Here is an 18,727-nt window from a genome sequence, read left to right as displayed (position 1 = left end):
ACGTTAGGTCTTCGATGTTTAGCCACTCCATTCCAGCGTTCTCGCGAAATTATGAGTTCGAAGACCTGATTAGGACATTGAGTTTTTCAAAGTTTCAAGAACTTTTTTTTTGTTTTCTCAATCTATTTTATTCAGTCCACCTAGGCACATTTACTCAGAACACTGAACAACTTCTTTTTTATTTTTACTTTAAAGTTTTATACAAAACTTCAAGTTGACACGTCATTTGTGCTCTTATAATTCAATTGAGTTATTGATTTATATTTTTGTACTTTTGTTTTATATATCTATAATTAATATTAAAATGCTATAATGATGATGTAGTGACCTGAACTTTTCCATGATTATATATTATATGAAAGGACCCGTCCTAATCCACTGGACGAAGTCATCAACATTTGGTCCCATTGCGATGATCGGCTCCAAGTAATGTCCTTATATTGAGCAAATGCACAGCGGAAGACTTAATTCGTACCTGAGAATAAACATGCTTTAAAGTGTCAACCAAAAGGTTGGTGAGTTCATAGGTTTATCATAACAATCATTTCAATATGTTAATAGACCACAAGATTTCATAATCATAAACATAATACACTCGCAAGTGTATGTAAAGCATTCTAAGTGGTTGAGCACTTGGTAACCATACTTAACATTTAATCAACGTCGCATATTCCCTTTATTATGAAATCTCACTACACCGTACCAAGTGTAGTCACCAAAACGAAGTACTGTGCAACCGTTGAATACTGGTCGTCCAGTCCGGTTGGGGTTGTCAGGCCCGATAGATCTATCAACAGGATTCGCGTTTACAATACCCATGTAAATAGTAGTTACCAAGCTACAGGGAAATATGCCAGTGGTACAACTCAACGTAGAATATATTTTTAAGTACTTGTGTCTATTTTGTAAATATTTATAAAAGCAGCGCATGTATTCTCAGCCCAAAAATATATATTGCAAAAGCAATTAAAAAGGGAGCAAATGAAACTCACTTTTGCCTTGAAGGTATTTAATTCGACTAGGTCTCCGATAGATATCACGAACCTAACCATATATATAATATATCAACATATTTTCTTTTTAAGTAATCGTTACATATATATATATATATATATATGTATATATATATATATATATATATATATATATACTTTTAATACTTTTAATATTTTCTTAGTCCGTGGTTAGCAGTCCGATGTTAGTGGTCCACAATTAGTTGCTTAAATAAAATAAATAGAGACCCCATCGTATTCGTATTGATCAGAATTAATCTCGACCCATGGTACCATGTTGTCAAATGACGTGTTGCGTACATAAAGTACCGTGTTGTCAAATGACGTGTTGCGTACAATCATGAAGTCTTATGATTAATCTTCTCGTGTTGTTTACGGGTGGTCCTGAAATATATAAAATCAAATAATAATTAATTATATATAAAATATCATATTAATTACAAAAGATATGATTAATTTACTTTTTCTTCAAATATTTTCGTAGCTAAACTAGCTTCGGATACCCAATCTTGTTTTAGTCGTAGTTTCTTCATTACAACTCCGTTTTTGTTGGTTCAACTTGCCACTTCCTTGGATCGAGTCAAATTTTAAGAATATGAACTGAAAATACCTTAGTTTGTATTCAAAATCATAGGTTATAGGTCAAACTTTGGTGAAACTTATGAAAGTGATCATTTTCCATCATAAAAACAACATTTAATGATCATTTTTCTAAAAATACTTACACTTTGAGTTAAACCATGAAATTTTTATGTGTTAACATATTCATAAGAAATATCATTTTTCCAGAACATGAACTTCCAATTCAAAGTTCAATATGGTTTTTAATTATCCAACCCAAAACAGCCCCGGTTGCACTCCGACGACGTAGATTCAGTTTTTAAGATGTTCTTTGTAAAACTAAGTTATATCTTGTTAGGTTAGCATATCATTATGATATATTACAGGTCTTGAAGTGTTTTAAAAGTCAAGTTAGAAGGATCTATTTAGTTTGCGAACAAGTTTGAAATCATTCAAACTATGTTCTTGTTGTTAAAATTTTATACCACAAAATAAGATAGCTATATGAATATGAATTGAATAAGATTATGAACAAGGTTACTACCTCAAGTTACTTGGACAAAGTTACTGCAAAAGATAAGAAATAATCTTGGAATCAAAGAGTGGTGGAGTTAGATCAAAAGGTTGGAAGTAAGCTTCTTTAAATGGGTGGTTATTTTGATATATTCTTGAAAGAGTTTTCTTATGGTGTTTAAGGCTTGTAATTGAAGCTAAATGATGGGGAAAATGCTTGGAGATGATCAAGTATGAAGTTAGGAGTATTTTGAGAGAGAAATGAGGGTGTAGGTATGAAAAAATGGAGTGAAGAAATGGTGTTCATTCATAAAAACGTTTTTAGTTTATAAAGAAAGAAAAGGATTCCTAATTTTGTTTTCTTACTAATAATTCATGCTACTTGACAAATCCTAGTTACCTCATATCTAGGGCAGTAATAATGTTGATTAGGATGTTGATTTGATGTGTATATACCAATAGTAAATACATATAGAAGCTGGGTATGATACGGGTACATATACCCTAGATATACGTATAGAAATCTTGAGAAAACGGAATGAGAATTCAAATATAGCTATCTTTTTGTGAATATACTTATATTGTTTTATATATTTAAGTCCTTAAAAAGTGATTAAATACATTATATATACGATACATGTATAAGCATTATAGGTTATAAGTATATATATCAAAGAATGTTACGTATAGTTATCGTTTTGAAAACTTAAGTTAGTAGTTTCAAAATATAGTTATAACTCATTGTCATTAGTACACAATGAGATGTTAAACCATCCTTAGATCATGTTAAATATATATAAATACATATATATACACAAACGTATAATTATCGTATGTTATATAGTTCGTGATATCATCGGTTAAATTGGATGGTCAAACGTTGTGTAAAACTCTTTTCAAAAACATAAGTCTCAACAATTTTGATTGCTTATCATGTTGGTAAGGTTTAATTTATGTAAATATTAATCTCATAAGTATAAAACAATTGGAAAAATCCGGGTCGTTACATTATATGAGTTTACTGTTTACATACATAAATGTCGTGCTGACCAAGAAGACTAAGCACGAAATCTCGTGTTGACCAAGAAGACTAAGCACGAGAACTCGTGCTGACTAAGAAGACTAAGCACGAAATCTCGTGCTGACCAAGAAGACTAAGCACGAAATCTCGTGCTGACCAAGAAGACTAAGCACGAGAACTCGTGCTGACTAAGAAAACTAAGCACGAAATCTCGTGCTGACCATGAGGACTAAGCACGAAAACTCGTGTTGACCAAGACTTTAACAACCCAATTTTTTTCTGTAAATATATATATGAGATTGATGTTTACATACATAAATGTTTCCAACGTGTTAAGCAATCAAACTTGTTAAGATTTGATTAATTGAAACGAGTTTCATGTAGTCAATTGACCACACAGTTTGCCCGACGATTCATGAACGTTATAACTTGTAATTGACATGATAATATATATAGGTACATATATATGTTAACACATTATAATGATAAGTAAGTATCTCATTTAGTATATTAACAATGAACTATATATGTAAAATGAGACTACTAACTTAAAGGTTTAGAAACAATATATATATATATATATATATATATATATATATATATATATATATATATATATATATATATATATATATATATATATATATATATATAACGTTTAACGACGAAATAACACCTTAATCAAAATGAATACATATGTATCGTATTATAAAGTATTATTACACTTTTGAAAGACTTAATTACATATATCAAAATACTTATACTCAACAAAGATAACTACACTCAAATTCACATTCATTTTCATCGAGAATTCTACTCGTATTCGTCCGGTATATGTACCCATATAATACCCAGCTTCTAGATGTATATACTATTGGTATATACATATAATAATTCAGCTCTTAGCAGCCCATGTGATTAATTACTTAGAGTTTAGCTTGTGGGGTTTGAACCTTGTTATCTAGCTTGAATAATTGCACAAAATAACAAAGAATGGTGACCTCTTTTGTCCTATAAAACTCATAGCCATATGGCCAAGTTCTAGCATCAAATTCACTTCCATTTTACAATCACTCATCCATTCTCTAAACACTCTCTCAAAGTACTAGTAGCCTTCATCATCTTGATCATAATCTACTTTCAAAAACAATACATAATCACCATAAGAAAACCTAACAAGAACACTTCAAGATTATACTTCAAGATTTTTTCTAAGCTTGTAATCCATTTCAAAAACTCTTCTAAGATCAAGAACTTCTATTTAATCTCAGTAGCTTATCATTCTAATTCAAGGTAATATTCATATTCAAACTTTGATTCGATTTTTATAACTATAACTATCTTAAAACAAGTAGTAATCTTACTTGAACTTGTTTTCGTGTCATGATCCTACTTCAAGAACTTCCAAGCCATCAAAGATCCTTTGAAGCTCAAGTTATTTTCTCATCATTTCCAGTAGGTTTACCTACTATACTTGAGGTAGTGATGATGTTCATAACATCATTCGATTCATATATATAAAACTATCTTATTCAAAGATTATAACATGTAATCACTAGAACATAGTTTAGTTAATTCTAAATTTGTTTGCAAACAAAGTTAATCCTTCTAACATAACTTTTAAAATTAACTAAACACATGTTCTATATCTATATGATATGCTAACTTAATGATTTAAAACCTGGAAACACGAAGAACACCGTAAAACCGGACATACGCCGTCGTAGTGAGACCGGGGGCTGTTTTGGGTTAGATAATTAAAAACTATGATAAACTTTGATTTAAAAGTTGTCCTTCTGGGAAAATGATTTTTATTATGAACATGAAACTATATCCAAAAATCATGGTTAAACTTAAAGTGGAGTATGCTTTTCAAAATGGTCATCAAGACGTCGTTCTTTTGACTGAAATGACTACCTCTTAAAAAAATGACTTGTAACTTGTATTTCCGACTATAAACTTATACTTTTTCTGTTTAGTTTCATAAATTTCAGTTCATTATGAAACCATATCAATTGAATTCACTCAAAACGGATTTAAAACGAAGAAATTATGGGTAAAACAAGATTGGATAATTATGCTTGTTGTAGCTACGTGAAATTTGTAACAAATCTATACAAATCATAACTTAACTAACTTATATTGTATTATACATGTATTCTAACATATATTATGTAATTCTGGGATACCATAGACACGAATACAATGTTTTGACATATCATATCGACCCATCTATATATATTTCGAAACAACCATAGACACTCTATATGCAGTAATGATTGAGTTAGCTATACAGGGTTAAGGTTGATTCTAAAATAATATATATACTTTGAGTTGTGATCTAGCCTGAGACTTGTATACACTGGGTCATGGATTGATTCGAGATAATAAATATTGATTTATTTCTATACATCTAACTGTGGACAACTAGTTGTAGATTACTAACGCTAGACTGCTAACTTAACAAACTTAAATCGTTAAAGCGTAATAAAAAATGTTGTGAATATATTTCGATCATACTTTGATATATATATGTATACATTTGTTATAGGTTCATGAATCAACCCGTGACCAAGTCTTACTTCCCGATGAAGTAAAAATATGTGAAAGTGAGTTATAGTCCCATTTTTAAAAATCTAATATTTTTGGGATGAGAATATATGCAATTTTATAAATGTTTTACAAAATAGACACAAGTACGTGAAACTACTTTCTATGTTTGAATGATCGAAGCCAAATATGCCCCTTTTTGCTTGGTAACCTAAGAATTAGTAAACCAGTCTACTAATTGACGCGAATCCTAAAGATAGATCTATTGTGCCCAACAAACCCCATCCGTTGTAGCGGATGGTTTATTACTTCGAAATTTATATCATGTCCGATGAATGTCCCGGAATGATGGGGATATTCTTATATGCATCTTGTTAATGTCGGTTACCAGGTGTTCACCATATGAATGATTTTTATCTCTATGTATGGGTTGATGTTTACGAAAAATGGAAATATGAAATCTTGTGGTCTATTATTACGATTGATAAATATATAGGTTATACCTATAACTCACCAACATTTTTGTTGACGTTTTAAGCATGTTTATTCTCAGGTAACTGTTAAGAGCTTCCGCTATTGCATACTAAATTAAGGACAAGATTTAGAGTCCATGCTTGTATAATATTGTTTGAAAACTGCATTCGAAGACATATATTGTTGTGTAATATTATTGTAAACCATTATGTAATGGTCATGTGAAAACGCTATATTTTTGATTATCATTATTTGATAATCGTCGTAATATTTTTAAACCTTTATCGATAAAATAAAGGTTATGGTTAGTTTTAAAATCGAATGAAGTCTTTGAAAAACGTCTCATATAGAGGTCAAAACCTCGCAACGAAATCAATTAATATGGAACGTTTATAATCAATATGAACGGGACATTTCAGTTGGTATCCGAGCGTTGGTCTTAGAGAACTAGAAATTGCATTAGTGTGTGTCTAACCGAGTTTGTTAGGATGCATTAGTGAGTCTGGACTTCGACCGTGTTTTCTTTAAAAATGATTGCTTAACACTTTTTGTTAGAAACCATATATTATTAACATGTAAATATTATGTGATATATTAATCTCTTAACATGTTTGATATTGTGTGATAGATGTCTACCTCTAGTACAAATCCCATCGACTCACCTAATAATAATGAAGAGTCGAATATATTTTGGGAAGATTCACAAATTCCCGAGGAAGAACCGGAAGAGGAAGAACCGGAAGAGGAGGAACCGGAAGAGGAGGAATCGGAGAAGAAGAGGTTTCGGAGGATGAAATATTAATAACTACAGAAAAACGATTAAATAAAAGAAAATCCTCAACCAACGGACCAAAGTTAAAAATGGTCAACGGTGTTTCCTCCAAGGAAGAAAAATATTGGGAAAATTACCAGTTTTCTGATGAATCGGATCCCGATGAGGATTCCGATGATGTTATAGAAATTACCTCGACCCAATTTGAAAAAGCAAAAGAAAAAAATAAGGGAAAAGGCATCAAAATAGAAAAACCCGAGCCCAAAACCGATGAACTGTATGTTAACATGAAGTACCCTGATGGTGTGTACCGTAAGCACCCGTATTTCTTAAACTTTCACTATAACCCGGAAACATCTAAGCCACTAGATTTTTCTAGACCATTTAAGAAAAGAACGGCTCGTATTAGGGGATCACCATATATCCCTAGAAAATTAGCGAAACGAAACAAGTCCGAAGAAGAAGAAACGAGTGAGTCGGAATAAAGAGTTGTAATCATGTTATGTAATATATGTATTGTAGTGTGTTTGTATTGTTATGTTATATGTAAAAATTGCTTGTATTGTTTGTTAATTATCTTTTACGAATCTAATCCTTGTTTATTTTACAGTATAAAAACAAAAATGGACGTTAAGGATAGACAACCAAAAATTTTAGAAGACCTACCAGGGGATATGATTGATGAAATCTTATCTATAGTCGGGCAAAATTCATCAGCACAATTATTTATGACAAAATTAGTTTTTTGAATGTTTGAAAGACATTCCAGGCATGCCTTAGTTTATAAAAGGCTTTCCTTTAAAAGATGGGGTATATCACATTGGGGAGACTTTAAGTTACGCCAAGTTTTCTTTAAGGCATTTAGTGCGGGAAACCCATATGCAATTTTACGCTACGGGTTACGAACCTATTTTGACTCAACATATCCCAACATAGGACTTCTTTCTTTAGAAAGAGCTTCTAACATGCAACATAAAGAAGCATGTTATGCTTACGGGTTAATAATGATCGCTTCTCACCAAAGTGAGAAAAAGAACATCGGATTACAACTGTTAAATAAAACATTCCCACAAGTGACGGATTCGGTAGTTGGGGTGAGAAACAGGGTTTTTAGATTGTTATGGGGCTGTTGGGCATTAAGTAACCCTCGTACTTTTGACGACATTACAACATGCTGCCTAGCCAACAGTCACAACGGTTATTTTTTACAAGACCAAGGATGGGAAATAATACTAGTAAAACCCGAATGCATGACTTGTTTCTGGACTTATGAATTACGTGTCTTTATTTCTTTTGCTGAACGACTTGCATATTAACTAGAATTGCCTTTATAGTTGCCGTGTAGCAAAGTTATTATGTGCTATATTTCATCCTATATGTATAATAGTGGTATTGTATGTTTGTAAAATATTGTATAAAAGTTTGAACGCGAAATATTATTGTAATAAGTTTTTCATATAGAATCGTAGTAGTTGAATTGTATAGTAGCTACTAAGTATGAACTTAACGGGTAGGTACTACCCGAATTAAAACTATAAAATGCTAATATGAAGAAAAAGCTTTTATAAATAAGTTCATATTATGCTATGAAATACTATTGACTACTCTTAAATTCTATATGATTAACTCAATTCTTTTGGCTATTTTTGAAGGAAATGGCACCGACGACTCGTTAGAACTTGAACATGAGTGAGGAAGACTTCCGTGTTTTCCTTGCTGCGAACATAGCCGCAGCACAGGTCGCAATGCAAAATAACAACAATAACTCTGGTTCTAGCAGTGAAACTAATTCCACAAGAAATCGTGTAGGATGCTCCTACAATGAATTCACTGCCTGCAAACCTTTGGAATTTGATGGAACCGAGGGTCCAATCGAATTGAAACGGTGGACCGAGAAGGTTGAATCGGTGTTTGCCATAAGTAAATGTACTGAAGAAGACAAAGTAAAGTACGCTACGCATACCTTTACAGGTACTGCATTAACATGGTGGAATACCTATCTCGAGCAGGTAGGACAAGATGCTGCTTACGCACTACCGAGGTCAGCATTCAAGCACTTGATGAACGAGCAGTATCGTCCCAGAAACGAGGTCAATAAGCTCAAGGTAGAGCTTAGAGGATTACGAACGCAAGGTTTTGATATCACCACGTACGAACGACGATTCACAGAGTTGTGCCTATTGTGTCCCAGAACGTTCGAAGACGAAGAAGAGAAGATCGACGCATTTGTAAAAGGGTTACCGAAAAGGATTCAAGAAGATGTGAATTCACACGAGCCCGACTACATACAAAAGGCAAGTCGAATGGCTCACAAACTAGTGAACCAGATCGAAGGAAGGATTAAAGAGTAGGCGGTCGAAGAGGCTAACATGAAACAAGTCAAGAGAAAATGGGAAGAAACCAGTGACAAGAGTCACTAATACAACAACAATCACAACCACAATCCCAATAACTATCCCAACAACCGCAACATCAATCGCAACAACAACTTCAACAAACGTCCCAACAACAACTTCAACAAACATCCCAATAACAACTACAATAATCGTCCCAACAACAATAACAACAACAACAATAACAATCCCAACAACAATCTCAATAATAACAATGGCAACAAAAACCAAAAACAGTCATGCCAAAGGTGTGAAGAGCATCACCAAGGGTTCTGCACGACATTTTGCACCAGGTGTAAAATAAATGGTTATAGTGCGATAAAGTGCGAGATCTATGGAACAATGCATAACAGAAATAAAAGAACAAATAATGTCGGAACAAATGACACCGCCATAGTTTATTTTGGATGTGGAAAACCGGGCCACTTTAGTAGAAATTTCCTGAATCAGGGGAATACTAATGGGCAGGGCTACGGAAGAGTTTTCAATATTAATACGGCAGAAGTGCAGGAAGACCCGGAGCTTGTTACGGGTACGTTTCTTATCAATGAAAAATCTGCTTATGTTTTATTTGATTCGGGTGCGGATAGAAGCTATATGAGTAGAGATTTTTGTGCTAAATTAAGTGGTCCATTGACGCCTTTGGAAAATAAATTTTTACTCGAATTAGCAAACGGTAAATTAATTACAGCAGATAAAATATGTCAGAATCAAGAAATTAAACTGGTTAGCGAAACATTTAAAATTGATTTGATACCAGTAGAATTAGGAAGTTTTGATGTGATAATCGGCATGGACTGGTTGAATGAGATGAAAGCAGAAATTATTTGTTACAAAAATGCTATACGCATTATGCGCGAGAAGAGAAAACCTTTAATGGTGCACGGAGAAAAGAGCAACGCGAAGTTAAATCTTATTAGTAACCTGAAGGCGCAAAAACTAATAAGAAAAGGTTGCTATGCCATTCTAGCACACATCGAGAAAGTCAATTCCGAAGAGAAGAACATCAATGATTTCCCGTCGCAAAAGAATTTCCCGATGTATTTCCGAAAGAATTATCGGGACTACCTCCACACCGATCTATTGAATTTCAAATAGATCTTGTACCAGGAGCTGCACCAATAGCTCGTGCTCCATACAGACTCCCACCTAGTGAAATGAAGGAACTTCAGAGCCAATTACAAGAACTTTTAGAGCGTGGTTTCATTCAACCAAGCACATCACCGTGGGGAGCTCCTGTTTTGTTTGTCAAAAAGAAAGATGGTACATTTAGATTATGTATCGACTATAGAGAGTTGAATAAACTTACCATCAAGAACCGTTATCAACTACCGAGAATCGACGATTTATTTGATCAGTTTCAAGGTTCGTCAGTGTACTCGAAGATTGATTTACGTTCTGGATATCATCAAATGCGGGTGAAGGAGGATGATATTCCAAAAACTACTTTTTAGACGCGTTACGATCATTACCAGTTTATGGTTATGCCGTTTGGTTTGACTAACACACCAGCTATGTTCATGGACTTTATGAACTGAGTGTGTGGACCATACCTTGACAAGTTTGTCATTGTTTTCATCGATGACATACTTATTTACTCAAAGAATGATCAAGAGCACGAAGAACATTTGAGAAAAGTGCTAGATTTGTTGAGGAAAGAAAAACTATACGCTAAGTTTTCAAAGTGTGCATTTTGGTTGGAAGAAGTTCAATTCCTCGGACACATAGTGAACAAAGAAGGTATTCAGGTGGATCCAGCAAAGATTGAAACCTTTGAAAAGTGGGAAATCCCGAAAACTCCGAAACATATACACCAATTTTTAGGACTGGCTGGTTACTACAGAAGATTCATCCAAGATTTTTCCAAAATAGCAAAACCCTTGACTGCATTAACGCATAAAGGGAAGAAATTTGAATGGAAGGATGAACAAGAGAAAGCATTTCAAATGTTGAAGAAAAATTTAACTACGGCACCTATATTGTCATTGCCTGAAGGGAATGATGATTTTGTGATATATTGTGACTCCTCAAAGCAAGGTCTCGGTTATGTATTAATGCAACGAACGAAGGTAATTTCTTATGCGTCCAGACAATTGAAGATTCACGAACAAAATTATACGACTCACGATTTGGAGTTAGGCGTTGTTGTTTTTGCATTAAAGACTTGGAGGCACTACTTATATGGGGTCAAAAGTATCATATATACCGACCACAAAAGTCTCCAACATATATTTGATCAGAAACAACTGAATATGAGGCAGCGTAGGTGGATTGAATTATTGAATGATTACGACTTTGAGATTCGTTACCACCCGGGGAAGGCGAATGCGGTAGCCGACGCCTTGAATAGAAAGGACAGAGAACCTATGTCGGTAAAAGCTATGAATATAATTATTCGTACTAACCTTACTACTCAAATAAAGCGCAACAGGGAGTTTTAAAAGAAGGAAATTTGAAGAAAGAAATACCCAAAGGATCGGAGAAACATCTTACTATTAGGGAAGACGGAACCCGGTATAGAGCTAAAAGAATTTAGGTACCAAAGTTTGGAGATGTAAGAGGAATGGTACTTAAGGAAGCACATAAAACCAGATACTCAATACATCCCGGAGCGGGGAAGATGTACAAAGATCTCAAGAATTACTTTCGGTGACCGAGTATGAAAACCGATATTGCTAAATACGTAGGAGAATGTTTGATGTGTTCTAAGGTTAAAGCTGAATATCAGAAACCATCAGGTCTACTTCAACAACCAGAAATCCCAGAATGGAAATGGGAAAACATTACCATGGATTTCATTACTAAATTGCCAAGGACTGCAAGTGGTTATGATACTATCTGGGTAATAGTCGATCATCTCACCAAGTCAGTACACTTTCTGCCAATGAGAGAAGATGATAAAATGGAGAATTTGGTGAGATTATACTTGAAGGAAGTTGTCTCTAGACATGGAATACCAATCTCTATAATCTCTGAAAGAGATGGCAGATTTGTTTCAAGGTTTTGGCAGACATTACCGCAAGCATTGGGAACTCGTCTAGAGAGCGAAAGGATGATACAGACTCTTGAAGACATGCTATGAGCATGTGTTATTGATTTTGGAAACAGTTGGGATCGACATCTATCATTAGCAGAATTTTCCTACAACAACAGTTACCACTCGAGTATCGAAATGGCACCGTTCGAAGAACTTTATGGTAGAAAGTGCAGATCCCCGATTTGTTGGAATGAATTGGGGGATAGACAGATTACGGGTCCGGAGATAATCCAAGAAACTACCGAGAAAATCATCCAAATTTAACAACGGTTGAAAACCGCTCAGAGTCGACAAAAGAGCTACGCGGACCTTAAAAGGAAAGATTTAGAATTTGAAATTGGAGAGATGGTCATGCTTAAGGTTTCGCCTAGGAAAGGCGTTGTCCGATTTGGTAAACGAGGGAAACTAAATCCAAGATACATTGGACCATTCAAGATTTTAGATCGTGTCGGACCAGTAGCCTACCAACTTGAATTACCTCAACAACTCGCCAATGTACATAATACCTTTCACGTCTCGAATATGAAGAAGTGCTTAGCTAAAGAAGATCTCACTATTCCTTTAGACGAAATTAAAATCAACAAAAAACTACAATTCGTTGAAGAACCCGTCGAGATAATGGATCGTGAGGTTAAAAGGCTCAAGCAAAATAAGATATCAATCTTCAAGGTTCGATGGAAAGCTCGTAGGGGACCCGAGTTCACCTGGGAGCGTGAAGATCAAATGAAGCTGAAATACCCGTACCTATTTCCAGAAGATTCGTCAACACCTCCAATAGCTTAAAATTTCGGGACGAAATTTATTTAACGGGTAGGTACTGTAGTGACCCGAACTATTCCATGATTATACATGATATGAGTTTAATTTTTACATACATAAATGTCGTGCTGACCAAGAAGACTAAGCACGAAATCTCGTGCTGACCAAGAAGACTAAGCACGAGAACTCGTGCTGAATAAGAAGACTAAGCACGAAATCTCGTGCTAACCAAGAAGACTAAGCACGAAATCTCGTGCTGACCAAGAAGACTAAGCACGAGAACTCGTGCTGACTAAGAAGACTAAGCACGAAATCTCGTGCTGACCAAGAGGACTAAGCACAAAAACTCGTGCTGACCAAGACTTTAACAACCCGAATTTTTTTTCCCGTAAATATATATATGAGATTGATGTTTACATACATAAATGTTTCCAACATGTTAAGCAATCAAACTTGTTAAGATTTGATTAATTGAAACGAGTTTCATGTAGTCAATTGACCACCCAGTTTGCCCGATGATTCATGAACGTTATAACTTGTAATTGACATGATAATATATATAGGGACATATATATGTTAACACGTTATAATGATAAGTAAGTATCTCATTTTGTATATTAACAATGAACTGTATATGTAAAATGAGACTACTAACTTAAAGGTTTCGAAACAATATATATATATATATATATATATATATATATATATATATATATATATATATATATATATATATATATATATAACGTTTAACGACGAAATAACAACTTAATCACAATGAATACATATGTATCATATTATAAAGTATTATTACACTTTTGAAAGACTTAATTACATATATCAAAATACTTATACTCAACAAAGATAACTACACTCAAATTCACATTCATTTTCATCGAGAATTCTACTCGTATTCGTCCGGTATATGTACCCGTATAATACCCAGCTTCTAGATGTATATACTATTGGTATATACATATAATAATTCAGCTCTTAGCAGCCCATGTGATTAATTACTTGGAGTTTAGCTTGTGGGGTTTGAATCTTGTTATCTAGCTTGAATAATTGCACAAAATAACAAAGAATGGTGACCTCTTTTGTCCTATAAAACTCATAGCCATATGGCCAAGTTCTAGCATCAAATTCACTTCCATTTTTCAATCACTCATTCATTCTCTAAACACTCTCTCAAAGTACTAGTAGCCTTCATTATCTTGATCATAATCTACTTTCAAAAACAATACATAATCACCATAAGAAAACCTAACAAGAACACTTCAAGATTTTTTCTAAGCTTGTAATCCATTTCAAAAACTCTTCTAAGATCAAGAACTTATATTTAATCTCAGTAGCTTATCATTCTAATTCAAGGTAATATTCATATTCAAACTTTGATTCATTTTTATAACTATAACTATCTTAAAACAAGTAGTAATCTTACTTGAACTTGTTTTCGTACTTGTTTTCGTGTCATGATCCTACTTCAAGAACTTCCAAGCCATCAAAGATCCTTTGAAGCTCAAGTTATTTTCTCATCATTTCCAGTAGGTTTACCTACTATACTTGAGGTAGTGATGATGTTCATAACATCATTCGATTCATATATATATAAAATTATCTTATTCGAAGATTATAACATGTAATCACTAGAACATAGTTTAATTAATTCTAAACTTGTTCACAAACAAAGTTAATCCTTCTAACATAACTTTTAAAATCAACTAAACACATGTTCTATATCTATATGATATGCTAACTTAATGATTTAAAACCTGGAAACACGAAGAACACCGTAAAACCGGACATACGCCGTCGTAGTGAAAACGGGGGCTGTTTTGGGTTAGATAATTAAAAACTATGATAAACTTTGATTTAAAAGTTGTACTTCTGGGAAAATGATTTTTCTTATGAACCTGAAACTATATCCAAAAATCATGGTTAAACTCAAAGTGGAAGTATGTTTTTCAAAATGGTCATCAAGACGTCGTTCTTTCGACTGAAATGACTACCTCTTATAAAAACGACTTGTAACTTGTATTTTTGACTATAAACTTATACTTTTTCTATTTAGTTTCATAAATTTCAGTTCATTATGAAACCATATCAATTGAATTCACTCAAAACGAAGAAATTATGGGTAAAACAAGATTGGATAATTTTGCTTGTTGTAGCTACGTGAAATTTGTAACAAATCTATACAAATCATAACTTAACTAACTTATATTGTATTATACATGTATTCTAACATATATTATGTAATCTTGGGATACCATAGACATGAATACAATGTTTTGACATATCATATTGACCCATCTTTATATATATTTCGGAACAACCATAGACACTCTATTTGCAGTAATGCTTGAGTTAGCTATACAGGGTTGAGGTTGATTCCAAAATAATATATATACTTTAAGTTGTGATCGAGCCTGAGACTTGTATACACTGGGTCGTGGATTGATTCGAGATAATATATATTGATTTATTTCTGTACATCTAAATGTGGACAACTAGTTGTAGATTACTAACGTTGGACTGCTAACTTAACAAACTTAAATCGTTAAAGCGTAATAAAAAATGTTGTGAATATATTTCGATCATACTTTGATATATATGTATACATTTGTTATAGGTTCGTGAATCAACCCGTGACCAAGTCTTACTTCCCGACGAAGTAAAAATCTGTGAAAGTGAGTTATAGTCCCATTTTTAAAAATCTAATATTTTTGGGATGAGAATACATGCAATTTTATAAATATTTTACAAAATAGACACAAGTACGTGAAACTACTTTCTATGGCTGAATGATCGAAGCCGAATATGCCCCTTTTTGCTTGGTAACCTAAGAATTAGTAAACCAGTCTACTAATTGACGCGAATCCTAAAGATTGATCTATTGGGCCCAACAAACCCCATCCGTTGTAGCGGATGCTTTAGTACTTCGAAAATTATATCATGTCCGATGGATGTCCCAGAATGATGGGGATATTCTTATATGCATCTTGTTAATGTTGGTTACCAGATGTTCACCATATGAATGATTTTTATCTCTATGTATGGGATGATGTTTACGAAAAATGGAAATATGAAATCTTGTGGTCTATTATTACGATTGATAAATATATAGGTTAAATCTATAACTCACCAACATTTTTGTTGACGTTTTAAGCATGTTTATTCTCAGGTAATTGTTAAGAGCTTCCGCTATTGCATACTAAATTAAGGACAAGATTTGGAGTCCATGCTTGTATAATATTGTTTGAAAACTGCGTTCGAAGACATATATTGTTGTGTAATATTATTGTAAACCATTATGTAATGGTCGTGTGAAAACGCTATATTTTTTATTATCATTATTTGATAATCATCGTAATATTTTTAAACATTTATCGATAAAATAAAGGTTATGGTTTGTTTTAAAATCGAATGCAGTCTTTGAAAAACGTCTCATATAGAGGTCAAAACCTCGCAACGAAATCAATTAATATGGAACGTTTATAATCAATATGACCGGGACATTTCAGATGACATCATAAATAGTCATTTTTCTTCATTGAAAAAAATCAAAAAGAAAATAGAAAAAAATCTAACTCACTTGGATGAAATCATAAATCAATTTAATTTACAATTAAATTTAATCTTTACAATTAATTATGATTAAGATAGAAATTGACAAAAGATTCGGCCTTTATTCCTTTTGTAAATTACGGAGTATTTGTTTTTTTATATGCTAAATAAAATTACCCCCGTGTTATGCAATATATTCGCTAAATCAAAAAGCATATACGTATACAAATTGCCGTCCTTAAAATATCTTCCTTTTCCCAAATCAAATTAAACCCTATAAAACTCAAACGAATTGCATGCCTTTACTTACTCTCTTTTACAAAGAATTCAAATTTATCTCCGCAAAAAATAGTTTCATTCACCTTCTACACCATCTTTTAATGGATCTTTTCATCTACTCTAAGCTTCATCACAAGTCTTTTCAGGTGAATCAATCTTTTAATTAAAGAGCTTATCAATTAGATTATCTTTGTTTAATTCTTGGTTATGAGTTTAGAGCTTATACCATTTATTGGTTCATGATATTTTTGAATTTGGATAAATGTATTTCATCGTATTTTTATAATTTTTTACTTATCTTAATTTATTGGATGCATACCACATGTTCGATAAAATGAAAAGAATGAATTTGATTTTTTTTTAACATGGGTTGCTCTTCGTAAGGTTATGAATCCAGAATATACAGGTATGTGCAATAGTAATAATTGTTGGTTGAATGTGGGTTAATGCACTAAATGATAAACTTAAGTATAATTAACCAAAAGAATATGTTTTGATGATGACACATATATATGCATACGTGATGACTGATATCTTAATATAAAACACGCAAGATCACTAATTTATACTTTATCTTGCAAATGATCAAGTCAAACATAGGTTAAAGAATGAAACTAAAAGTTCAGCTAAACACACGGTCGAGGTACGGTCGACCGCATAGTCAACCGTGAAACCCCAAACTGAATTACAACGTAGATTTGTGAAAACAAGTTGCACGGTCGCCACCACGGTCAACTGCAGTGCGACTGCAGTTTTCTCTGTTACCATTTTCGACCAAATAAAGTTTGACTAGTTCCTGACATCTATAATTCATGAAACCTTTCTCAACATGCTTAGAATAGATGCCTTCTCCATACTCAATTGAGTTTTGGTCATAAAAACACTAATTGTGATTAATTACGCCTAATGACATCTTAATGACAAATTAACCAAGATTAGGCATAACACATAAGTGTAAATCAACAACTTGAGATCTTAATTCTTATCTAGATATACTTAGTATGATCATCAAGTACCAACACACTTAAGCCAATGTCACTAGAACAATGATTGCTATTAGAAATGACTTAGTGATTAATTAAGGCTAAATGAGGAACAATGCTCTCAAGGTTAACTAGTAATGACATGTAATCCTAAAACACACTTAGATACATTTAGGATGGTCACCAAATCCCAACTAGAGATTGCTCTTCCCTTGTGCATGTGTTGGACATTAATGTGTGCTTACACATTAATCAAGCAATATGTTATATTGCAATTAAACTAGTTAAGAACTTGAATTATAAGTTGTGCAAGTATCTATATGATTGATCCTAGAATAACTATCTCTTGATATGTGAGTATTACTTTCTACTTGCCAATATGCTTAATACTCATAAACTTGTCAACTTGATTAATATGTTTGCCATGTGCTCACTAGTTAGGATTCAAGAAACTAACCTACTCCAATAGATTAAGTGTAAAATGGTTCACAATGAAAGTATAGTCAAATGTCTATTTGGTCTAATCTAAGTAACTAAGGGTGATTGCTTATGACTTAACCTTGATGTCTCTACATACTTCATGATTATCTTATAGAGACATTATTCAATTAATCTCTAACCAAACTCAAAAAGAACATGACTTGTGATTAATTGAAACTAGGAAGTTAATGACATAGTGACTAGTCTTTAGAATTGAACCAAGGGCATTAAAGTGACTAACTAAGTCTTGACCAAACTGATATTTCCCAAAATATAAATCATGACACTTCTCCAAAAATGTTGGGTTTGCCACTTTTGGAATGAT

Source organism: Rutidosis leptorrhynchoides, chromosome 6, assembly GCF_046630445.1.
Source record: "Rutidosis leptorrhynchoides isolate AG116_Rl617_1_P2 chromosome 6, CSIRO_AGI_Rlap_v1, whole genome shotgun sequence".
NCBI lineage: Eukaryota > Viridiplantae > Streptophyta > Magnoliopsida > Asterales > Asteraceae > Rutidosis > Rutidosis leptorrhynchoides.
Note: the sequence above shows the minus strand (reverse complement) of the source record.